We start from the raw sequence: 12590 nt of genomic DNA, 5'->3' as shown, positions 1-12590 counted from the left end.
AAAAATCTGATTTTTGCAAAATAAGTTTATCACACCAAACAAATTGCTAGGCTTATTGAAAATAATAGCAAAAGTCAATGAAAAAATATTTGGAATCTCAGTTTGGAATCTCAGAATGAAACTTTTAAGTTTTATTCCATAACTCTGGATAAATGCATTGATGTTACAGATCCACCTCAGTTTGCCCTATGTAGTCAAGATATTGACAATGAATTTAATATGACTGAAGGACTGGCCTTCCGCCTCCCTATTTCCACTGAAGTACCCAACCGAGTCTCCCTATTTGTACGAAGTAGGAAAAACATGACCAAGATTTTCTTTAACCACCAATGTCTGGTATAGCCACAAACAATGTGACAGCTACAGTTGGAAAGAAGGAAGGACTAATAAGAATAATAGAAGAAAGGCAAAAAATTTGGTTATTTGCATTTCATAAAGTATCACTGTGGGGGTGGCTAGGTGGCACAGTGGATAGAACACACACGCACACATACACACACATACACACACACATACATATATATATATATACACGACTAAGGCAGGAATGTTTTCATTTTTGTCTTCCTTTCTCCACTGCTTCATATAACAATAGTACATGGTGGGCATGTAAGAAATGACAATGGATCAATTTTTTATCATTTTTTACATTCAGACATTGAAAAATAAGGAAAAAGTAGAGACACAAGAAAGCATAGGAAATCCAGGGGTGGCAGGTGCTTGACTCACACATGAACCATATGAGATCAGGAATATGTAAAAGTTGTAGTGTCAGATCGTGGAGGGCCGTCATTGCTAAACGAAGAGTTTCACCTTTATTTTTCCAGGTAGCAGGGAGCCACTAGAGATTTCAGAATAGAGGACAGCATGACCCCCTCTCCACAGGCCAGTGCTAGCCTCAGGGTGCAACAGTTGTGGTGAAGAAGTGAATCCATTCACCCAAAAGCCACCCAACCCCCCTGCTTTGGTCAATAAAGTAAACTGTCCAACTTTTAAAAATAAAACCCATAAACATGAATGCACACATACATACATTCAGACATGTATATGTGTTTGTACATGGCTAGATGGTGCAGTGGATTGAGCACCAAGCCCAGAGTCAGGAAGATCTGGGTTCAAATCTGGTTTCACTTAACCCAATTTACCACATTTTCTTTATAAAATGAGTTGGTGAAGGGAATGGCAAATCACTCCATTGTCTTTGTAAAGAAAACCCATTTAGGTTCATGGGAAGTCAAATACAATTGGAGTGACCAATGTGTATGTGTAAATTCACATACAAAGCTTCATGACTCATTTATCTCTGGTCTTGAACCTATATAAATATACATAGATGTCTATGTATGTGGGTGTTGTATATGTTGTTTCCAGCTATGTTTTCTGTTTCCTATTGCAAGTATGTATGTTATACATGTGTGTTTACAACTAGACATGCATGTATATGTTTACTAATCTACACCTAGAGACAAATAGGGTAGATATCAGGTAGGAAGCTCTAACAATAGTCCAGACAAGTGGTGATGGATGTGGGAGAAGAGCCATGGAGGCTTGGCAGGATTTCTTTCTTGGCATGAGGAGCATCATTTTAGAATAGGCAGGTTCACCTTGAGAGGCAAAGGAGTCTAGTAGAAAATCCTCCAACTCCTAGAGGAGAGAAAATGAATTCAGATCTCACCTCTGAGACTTACTCCTTTGGTGACTATGGAGGAATCATTTAATTTCTCTAAACCTCTGTTTAGGGAATGAGTAGCCTGGCCTCTGAAGTCCTCCCAGCTCTCCATCTATCTATTGATCCAGGTTCTATGTTTTCCTTTCTTATACTCCCAGTTCTTATCTAAGACCAGTCAAACACACAAACAGTCCACCCCTTCCTTGATCCAAAACCAAGAGCAAACTGGTAGTTTGGAAAGTTACTTTCCCTTCTTCCCTGAAACACAAGAAATCTATTAGAGGGGCAGTGGATAGAGCACCAGCCCTGGAATCCGGAGGACCTGACTTCAAATCTGACTTCAGACTCTTAATAATTACTCAGCTATGTGACTATGGGCACATCATTCAACCCCACTGCCTTGTTAAAAAAAAAAAAAAACTTAAAAAAACTATTAGAAATGGCTGGTAGCCAGAAATCTGTTTGCCCCACAAAGATCCATTTTTCCATGTACCATGGCTTACAAATATACAGAACAACAACACTTTTTACTAACTTGCACTCTGAATTAAAGTAGAAATATGTTTTCTTGCTGTGAGAAGCAGGACTCTCTTGGAACTGATATTTATGTGAAAAAGAAGGAAAAAGCAAACTTAACCCTAAAATTTCAATCATGAGAGATGAGAGGAATGCACATGGCACTAACAAAGATATGAAGTCAGGAAGTGGTTTAAGGAAGACATCATTTGTGTCCAGACACTTTAAGTTATAGGTCCCAGAGGGATAGGATCTCTCTACTTTAACATCTGGGTGAACATCCACATCCAGATGTGCCACTGGCGTTTAAGATAGAGCTCAGGAGAGAGGAAAGTCATTATCTGGAGTTCATAAGATTCAGTGAGATTGCAAAAAAGAAAGAAAGAAGGTAGGTCCTTAAGTTTTGAGAAAATGAATGAAAAGTCAGAGCAGAAAGAAATAGAATTGGTAAAGAGATAAGAGGAGAGTGAGGAAACGGGAATCTCAGAAGCCAGCAGTAGAGAGATTATACAGGGGAAAGGGGTGAACATTCTTCAATGTGGCTGAAGGTTCAAGGAAGATTTATCCATTATTGATTAGATTAAAGAATCCCTTGAAATATCGAGGAATCAAATGAAAAGACACTGTGACAAAGTGGATAGAGTACTAACTTGGAGGTAGCAAGATCTAGGTTCAAATTCCACCTCTAACATTAGAAATATAATCCTGGGCAAATCATTTAAGTTCCCTAAGTCTCAAAGTCCTCAAATGTAAAATGAAGTGTGGGGTTCAACTCAGTTTGAGAAGGAATTCTCTGGTGCAGCTGTCTTCCAGGTAAGTAGGCTTTATTGGACTCCACAGTGGCTTGGTGGGCTAGGCTTGGCAGATGGCATTAGCATAGAGAAATCTGAAACATGCTCCTTTATATAGGGTTGAGTAAATGGAAAGAAAAACATGTTCTCAGTAGATTATTTAATCTGTCCAGATCAACTCTGGCTGCCAAAAGTGGCCACAATGATGGATGGGACTGACAAGGGGCAGTCAGAAAGAGCAGATCTTAAAATTAAGTTATAAATGTGCTTTTGGATGTCAAAGGAGACCCCAGACAGGCCAGAAGCTGATAAGAGGGCAGACAGACCAGGGGCCTCAAGTAAATAGTGCACAAATAAAGGACACAACCTTAAACAGACCAGGGCCAGAGGGCACTGGTGAGGGTAGTCAAGACAAGGGGCAGAGGCAGCAGAATCAATAATCAAGGTCTAGAATTCTAGGTTCTAGCATGGGAAGCAAGGAGATTCATGTTGAGGATCTAAAAAGAAGGGGGTGCTCCTTCATGGTCTATGATGTCCCTTTCAACTCTAAATATATGATCCTACGGTCTTAGAAATGAATCTGAATGAGAGGTCCTAATAAGAGTAAAAATGTACAACATGCTCCAAGTTTCCATTTCTGGTTTTACTCAATTTTGTGGAAACTTCATGGCCTGCCTTCTGCCATATTTTATTCAAAGTAGGAGAGGTTGCCCTTTGAGGTGAAGAATCCTTTTAAAAGATGTACAAACATATGTTAATTGAAATTTTATACATACAACCTATATTGGATAGTTTGCTGCCATGAGGAGGGGCGGGAAGGGAGGGTATAGAAAAATGTGGAACTCAAAAGTTTGTAAAAAGATAAATGTTGAAAACTATCTTTGCATGTAATGGGAAAATAAATCAATAAATAAATGGATGAATGAATGAACAAATGAACAAATGAACGAACAAATGAATGAATGAAAGGGGGAAAAAGCAGCACAATCAGAACTGAAGACTCAGACCCAAGAAATATTTCAATGAGAATGGTCCTACTTTCCATACCTGTTTCCTTTCTTCCAGCAAACCATGTCAGAACTATTTCAAGTTGCTTTTCAAAAGGGAAAAGGGGGAAGAATGGCTAGCTATATCTTTCCAGTGGCATCTAAGGTAAATTCCATATTTAAGCCTGAGCTTCTTTTGTGTTTTTTTTTTCCTTTCCAGGCTCATAGGTGAACAAACGTCTATCCTAAGATAGAATTGTCACTTTACAGATACCTTGTGTAATGGAAAGGTCTGGAGCTCCTGGATCCCATCAGATCTGAGCCTTTTGGTAAAAGTCCATAAGGACTATTTTAGGCTCCTTAGAGAGGATGACTGCCAACAACAGGAGGAGTGGCCTAGATTTGACCATTTCATTACTAAGAGATGCTTGGAGTACATATATAACATATAAAGATAAATTTATTTAAAATATATTAAATATAAAAATAAATTTACAAATGTATATATACCATATAAAATGACTAATTAATAGTCTTGTTTTAGCTTTCTAGCAATTGATAATATTTGAAAAGGAATAGCTACCTTATAAATAAGAAAGGTACCCATCACAGGATGATCAGAGATATTGTTGAAGGGCTTCATATATGAGGAAGGGTATTAGGTCAGATGACCTCTAAATTGCCTTTCAAATATGTCCATGTCCAACAGTTACATCTTGGACTTATAGATTGCTCATATATTAATAGTTCTCATTTGCATTGTCTCAATTTTCAAGATACCTATGTGAGGTAGGCACAGCAAGTGTCATTACCCCCATTGTACAGGTAAGGAAAGTAATAATAAAAGAAATTAAGCAAATTGAACAAGGCAGTTTAGAAAGTCATAGAATTAGGACTTGAATTCAGGTCTTTTGACTTGATGGCATCTTCAAAATAGCATTAGACAGGAGTGGAGGTGTGGCTAATGCAACTGTCATTTTCTAATCCTGTGTTGAAACTTTGGTCAGATCATCTCATCCTGTCTCACTTTTCTTGTCTATAAAATAAGAAGATTAGACTAGGTGGCATTGTTCTCTTGGCCAATTATTTATCCTGTTTGGGCTTCATTTTTTCCAAATGTCAAGTGACAGGGTTCTAGCAGAGAAACCCTGGAGTCCCTTTTCACTCAATATCTATTACTATAATTTTAATTAGGACCACTAAAGTTTAGTCAGTCAAACAACATTTGTTAAATACCTAATATGCATCAGACACAATGCTGAATGTTGATGATACAAATATGAGAAAAGAGAGTCCCTCACCTAAAGGAGGTTGCGACCTAATGGGAGAAGATGTCTAAGGTATTCTCTACTTTGAAAATTCTATAATCTCATTGAATGATTTCTAAATGTTCTAGTTTTAAGTCAAGACTCAGAATTAACAAATTTAAAATTAATGCAACAAGAATAAAAAGAGAAGTTACTGAATAGAAGAAAATATTTGAGATGGTTCTAGAAAAAATCTGATAAATTTTTAATAAATATTTTTGATTGATAGACCAGCATATAGGGAATCACCATAAATATAAATCTTAGAGGCTTTTAAGTCTAACTTGCAGTAGGACAGGAATGTCACTGTTGCCTACATTTCCTAGAAATGATCATTCAGCAAAGCCTGAGGACAGTATTTGGAAGGAAACCTCCTAAGTATTAGCAACCCATTCTATTTCTAAATGACTTTATTTTGCAATGGAGTTCTTTTTTAATGTTCTGCCTTTTCTCAATTCTTCCCATTATTTCTTTTGGTATTTTTTGAAGCAAAGCAAAACTAGGCTATTCTTCCTGAAGATGGTCCTTCAAATTGTTGGAAAAAGCTCTCATATAGTGAGATATCTTTAGACCAGGGCATAGTGCTGAGGGGCTATCATTTTCTTATGCTTGCATTTATTAATTATTTACCATTTAAGAGGGAAAAAAGAATTATCCCTAAATTTTTTTCTGTTCTCTGACCCACATCTTCCTCAATCATACCACATCCACTTTGGATGATCCTTCCCACTAAGTCTTCTAAAATTCCTGTTCCATGGGGAAAAAATCCCCCACTTCCTGATCCACTTTCTTTCTTCCATCTTCTGGCCTTCTCTAAGGTCAAGCTCTCCCCAATGACATTGCATCCTCGGCTCTCCTCCTAGACTCTGCTGAAACTTCTCTCCCACTAACCTTACAGTGGTCCTGGAGGGGAAGTCAGAATACTTCCCAGTATCATTTCCAGATTCTATTTACCTCCATCACCCAGCACCCTTTACTCCCTTGAAATTCACTTTAATGTTTCCATCAAATCCTAATGATGGTGGCAGCAGTATACTGGCTCCCAGGTCATTCCCTTTATTTTCTGAAGGAGTTTAGTTCCTAGATCACAATCTTACTCATTAGAAAGCATATGTGTATGTTTGTTGTCTGTCCCATTAAAATAAGCGCCTTGAAGGGGCAACTAGGGGGCTTAGTGGATAGAGCACTGGCCCTGGAGTCAGGAATACCTGGGTTCAAATCCAGTCTCAGACATTTAATAATTACCTAGCTGTGTGGCCTTGGGCAAGCCACTTAACCCCGTTTGCCTTGCAAAAACCTAAAAAAAAACTCCTTGAGAATAGGGAATTGTTTCTTCTTTTAAGCATTTAAACACTTGCTGATAAATTCACTGACACTATGACTTTCTTTGGCAATCCAAGACTGCATTTCAGTTTTCTTTCATTCTTTCCTTTTTGCTGCCACATCAAACTATTATCTCATATTGAGATGTTTGTCTACTCATCCTTCTACCAATGTTTCCCTGGTTTGCGAGGAAAATTGTGTAGGTTAAAGTGGTGGCCGGCTGTTCATCCCCACATTGAGCAGCCAATGCTCTCTAAATGGATGGCTAAGTGGCAAATGCTGCTGCCACACAAAGAAAAGTGAAATACACTCTACCAAAGATGCCCTGCTGCTCAAGAGGCATTATTGCTTCTTTCCACAGAAAAAAAGCTGCTGCATCCTGAAAATTCATAATAGTCCTGGGAGAAACAAAGCCAGGAAGTTGCATTCCAAGATCTTTGCTATCATCCTAGGGCTTGCCAAGCTGTACCATGGCCTTCTATAAACATTGATCCATGTGGTATAAAGTTCAAGAGACCTTGCCTTTGGCTCACCAAGAGAATAGATGGTCCTTGAGGGCAGGAGATCTTTATTTATTTTTTCTTGAATCCCTAGTATCTAACATGTGGACTAGCACATAGTAATGACTTAATAAATTTTTCTGTAAACATTTGTGAATATTACAAAATTGTGAATGTGTGTAATGAAATAATTCTCCCACATCGCCACTTTCTCCATCATGGTTTTGACATATTATAGGTTAGCTTAAAAAATCAAGTGGGAATTGTTTGAGAGTTTTGCAGAAGCTGTAGGTGATGCACAAATATCAATAAATGACAGGAAAAGGTTAGAAACTCAGAAATGAATAAAATATCTATGCAGGATTGTACAATGACAAGACATTTTATCTTGTAATTCCATCATCATTCAGACTTCTCTGATACAAAGGGAGGGTCAAAAATTTTTGCAAGGGTTTTCCAAATCACAGGGATCCCAGCAAGCTGGATGGGATAACTGCATACAGAACTGGAGCTAACTAATGCGAAAGGTTGCTTCCACTTCTCAGCTTTATGTTCCTATAAGTCAGTGGTGGTATCGGTGTGGTTTTGGCAGTGGTGGCGATGGTAGTATTGTTGTAGTGTGGACATGCTTATGTATTTCTCTATGTGTTTTTGGTATATATGTATGTATATATAGGCATATGTGTGTGTGTATTCAAGTCTCTGCCACAGTTCAGAAGCTCATCTCAAAATAAATATTCTGAGAGGCAGCTAGGTGGTATAATAGATAGAGTACTGGCCCTGGAGTCAGGAGGACCTGAGCTCAAATCCAGCCTCAGACACTTAATAATTGCCTACCTGTGACCTTGGGCAAGTCATTTAACCCCATTTTCCCAAATAAATAAACTTTTAAAAATTAAAAAATATGTATTTGCATATATATGTATATTATATATAGTTATATAATATATCATATATAAATATATATATATATATATATATATATATATATGCTGTTTGTACTGTTGAATTGCTCTTCAGTCATGTCCAATTCTTCATGACTCCATTTGAGATTTTCTTGGCAAAGATACTGGAATGTTTTGCCATTTCCTTCTCCAGTTCATTTTACAAAGGAGGAAATTGAGTTAAACAGGTTAAGTGATTGCCTGGAGTCACACAGAAATAGTATTTATCTGAGGTAGGATTGGAACTCAGGAAAATGAGTCTTCCTGACCCCAGTTTCTCCACCATGCCACCTATCTGATATCTAATGTTATGGACATCCCAAAATTGACATGTCCAAAATGGAACTCAGTTACTGTTCTTTAAACTCTTTTTCCTAATTTCACTATTATTGTTGAGAACAGCACTGTTATCCCAGGATTGTGGCATATTAGATACAGCAAGACCCAAGTTCAAATCCTGTCTCAGATATTTATTTCTAGGAGCCAGACAGGCACAAAGGAAACAGGAGCTGTGCAAATCCAGAGACATCTCCATCCCAAATATTCCAAGAGACAGCTGGATCTCACCTGTGATAGAGCCTTCTGAACTTATAATGACTGATCAGCCCAACACACAATAGTTGACACCATTGGTCTTCTTTACTACCTATTCCTCACACAGGGCTCCATTCACCATCTCTGACCCTTTAATTGTCTATCCCCCATGCCTCACTTGCTCTCCCTTTTCACCTCAACCTCTTAGCATCAGTCAAGATTCAGCTCAAATTTAACCTCCCACAGGAGAACATGTCTAGTCCCTATCACATCTAGAGCTTCCCTTCTGGGTTTCTGTATGGATCATTTACCAACCTCCATATTTTTATGCTTGTCTTTCCCTTCAGAATGGAAGCTCCTTGAGGAAAAATACTTTTCATCTTTCTTTTTCTCCTCAGCCTTTACCAAAGATTGTTGGCATGTAAGAAGAGTCTGTTGGTCGCTTGTCAACTGACCCGGCTTCTATTTCATTTTTTCCCAGGAGGCCTAACTGCACCAAGAAATCTGAGTCATCCGGGGTCATTCATCCCTGAAATGTTGTTTTTTAAAAGACAAGAAATTACAAGAAGTAACATTTTCAAGCTACACTCGGATTTCCTGGAAAAGTGATCAGCGGCCAAACAGTTGGCAAGCAAAAGGAGAAAAAGAAACTGGCCATCCCCAACCATCTGAATCTCTACTTCCTCCTCCTCTGACAAGAAGCAAAGAATAGAGGTGCAGGTGTCTGAAGAAGGTAAAAAGGGAAGCCAGGCATGGGCACCCCATTATCCCCAATTCCTGTGATAATGCTTCAGTAGCCACAGCATGGAAGGGCACATGGTCCATGCTGAAAATATCTTTGAGAAAGGGCAGATCAGAAAGGAAGGTCGGCAGGGAAGGTGGCAGCAGAAACCAGATGCTCCTATGACAGCTTGCCAGGTAAACATAGGGCATCCTGCTAATGAAGCACTGTGGGCTGCTGACAAGATGATTCCAAAAAGCTCTGCAAACAATGGGGAGTTGGGAAATCTGAACAGCTGGGGGAAGGGGGCGACAACTGGAGCAGTATATATTTCAACCAATCCATCCCTTTGTGAGAAGGCAATTCAGTGTCTGTATTTCACTATTGTCTTTCGGAAGAAGCGGGGGGGGGGGGGGGGATTCTGATATTCTCATTTTTAATTAAAAATTGAACAATGGACAGCTTTAGACCAATGATACCAAATGTGTGGAAGCAGACTACTGGGGAAGGGTGCAGGAGAGGGTTAAACTATAGGAGATACTGTATGTGCAGACTTTAAACAACAATTATCTTCTTCTTTTCATCCTTTTTCAATCTTTTCCTACAGAAAAGTTCCTGGGAGAGGTCCCTATTGTGTCATGATTCTTTCACATTCAGTGTCTGACTTGGATGGGGTTAGAGTAACCACTTCTTCTAGATGAATAGATTTATAAGAATATCTACTCATCTGCAGTCTGCTCACCGAAAAACTTCTGGAGTGTAATTAGAGGAGCAAACAAAATGGCAAGGATAAAAATGGTCCTTTTGGATTGTTCCCCAAGCCTGGATGGTCTTCCTATCAACACACTCTTCTTTTAGACTTCCTTAAAAATTGAGCTCAAACAGGTCTTCTACTGAAGTGCTCCCAGCTCCCTCTGCCCCTAGTTTCGGTACCTTTCTTCTCGGGTTACCTCTCATCCACTTTGTATTTAGGCTATATGTTGGTTGGTTGGTTGGTTGGTTGGTTCATGTCCTTCATTATTGAAGGAAACCAAAAATCCTAAATATACTGACTTATGGATATGTTGTCTTTCCTATCAGAATGTAAGCTACTTAAGGGAAAATATTGTTGACTTTTTATTTGAATCACCAGAGCTTAGCCCAAGGGCTTAGTATGGACAAAGCAATAGCAAATGTTGGCTTGATGGACTGATTGATTAGTCTGGTCTTTTTAAGTGTTACTTTTCTGTGGCATCATTCTGGTATAATGTGGGCTTCTAGTGGTAATAACCTATTCTTGCATTACTATTATATGCCTATCCATTGGTAGAAACAGCTCAGTCATTTGTGTGATATTATTTGTTAAAATATTGTTGGTTGAGTTCATGTGTATGTTACCCATTGACAGACCTTTTAACCTGAGTCATCATCTAGATCTTTTCATTTTTATGAGTTTCAGGGAGAAATTGTCGTATTTTTTTAACATTTAATTTCCTATGTACTATTATATAAATAGATAAAATAATTTCTTGTAGTGTCTTAAATGTCTTAGAATGATTGTTTTCCTCCCTAGTTCACTGAAAGCATTTTCAAGGTATCTCCTATATGCAGAGATGCCAAACACAATCTGATCCTCATTCTTTCCCCATGAATTTATATCTCCTTTGCTAGGTCTTTGTCATTTGAAAAATTTTTGTTTCAAGATCTTGAGTGTTTGGGGTGACTAGGTGACACAGTGGATGTTAGAGCACCAGGCCTGGAGTCAGGAATACCTGAGTTCAAATCTAACCTCAGACACTTAATAATTACCTATCTATGTGACGTGTGACCTTGGTCAAGTCCCTTAACCCCATTGCCTCATATATACATACATACATATATATATATATATATATATATAGAGAGAGAGAGAGAGAGAGAGAGAGAGAGAGAGAGAGAGAGAGAGATCAAAAAAAATTGAGTGTTTGGTATGACATCTGCCTAGGAAGAAGGGGTACAATGTTTTGTCTTTTGGTTTTCTTTTGTAAAGTTAAATGGTACAAGTAAGGACTGAATTCATGGCCTGGGCCTTTAATACTATCTATTTGACCTTAGATAAGTCACTTTATTACTTCCCATATACTTCTGAATCCAAGACTTGGATCTTTAATATAATCTATTTGACCTTAGATAAGCCACTTAATTACTGTCTATATACTTCCACATTGTAATTTGGGACTAAAATGCCTCTACTCCCCACATAATACAGGGTTCCTGTGAGACATGATAAGATAATGAATGTAAATTTATAAAATGTATACAAATAGCAGGTATTACTATCATGACTAATCATGCAACTGATATTATCATTGTCCCCATGTGCTGTTGATCTGGGAGCTTTGAAATGAGCATCAACAAGAAGGCCTTTATTTATTCTCATAAGTCACAGAAAGTTGCCATCACTATCTGGTGTCACAGGTTATATAGCCTTCTAAGGCATAAATGCTCTAAGAAGTAAGAACATAGGATTTCAGATTTAGCCTGGGAAGGGACCTCAGAGGGCATCAAGTCCAACTTCCAGTCATCTTGAGTGACTTAATTTCTAATGGCCCCAGTTTTCTCATAAGTAAAATGGACGAATAAAATCACCCTACCTCATAGGATCAGTATAAAGACAAATGAGGTAAAATTCTAATTGTAAACCTTCATTGCAAATTATAATTGTAAACCTTAAAGTGCTTGTAGTAGTAGTAGTAGTAGTAGTAGTAGTAGTAGTAGTAGTAGTAGTAGAAGTAGTAGTAGCAGCAGCAGCAGCAGTAGTAGTAGTAGTAGTAGTAGTAATGGTAGTAGTAGTGGTAGTAGTAGTAATGGTAGTAGTAGTAGTAGTAGTAATGGTAGTAGTAGTAGTAGTAGTAGTAGTAGTAGTAATGGTAGTAGTAGTAGTAGCGGTAGTAGTAGTAATAATAGCAGCAGTAGTAGCAGTAGTAACAGTAGTAGTAATAGACAGTAGTAGTAGTATTAGTAGTAGCAGTAGTAATAGTAGTAGCAGCAGCAGCAGCAGCAGTAGCAGTTGTTATAGTAGGAATAGGAGAAGGAGTTGTTTCACAATTATGAGAACTGAGGTCAAAGAAGGTTAAAAGATATCATAAAAGTATCATCACAGATTTAGAGATAGAAGGGTTCTCCTATAAGTCCACCCCCCATTTTATAGAGAGGGGAAGAGACTTATCCAAACACATGTAAAATAGTGAGCATCACAGGCTAGATTTGAAGCCCCATCCTCTGATCCCTGAGTCAGTAGTCCTTACACAGGAGTTCATAAATACAATCACAGAATCATA

This window comes from Macrotis lagotis, chromosome 6 (assembly GCF_037893015.1).
Source record: "Macrotis lagotis isolate mMagLag1 chromosome 6, bilby.v1.9.chrom.fasta, whole genome shotgun sequence".
NCBI classification, from domain to species: domain Eukaryota; kingdom Metazoa; phylum Chordata; class Mammalia; order Peramelemorphia; family Peramelidae; genus Macrotis; species Macrotis lagotis.
Note: the sequence above shows the minus strand (reverse complement) of the source record.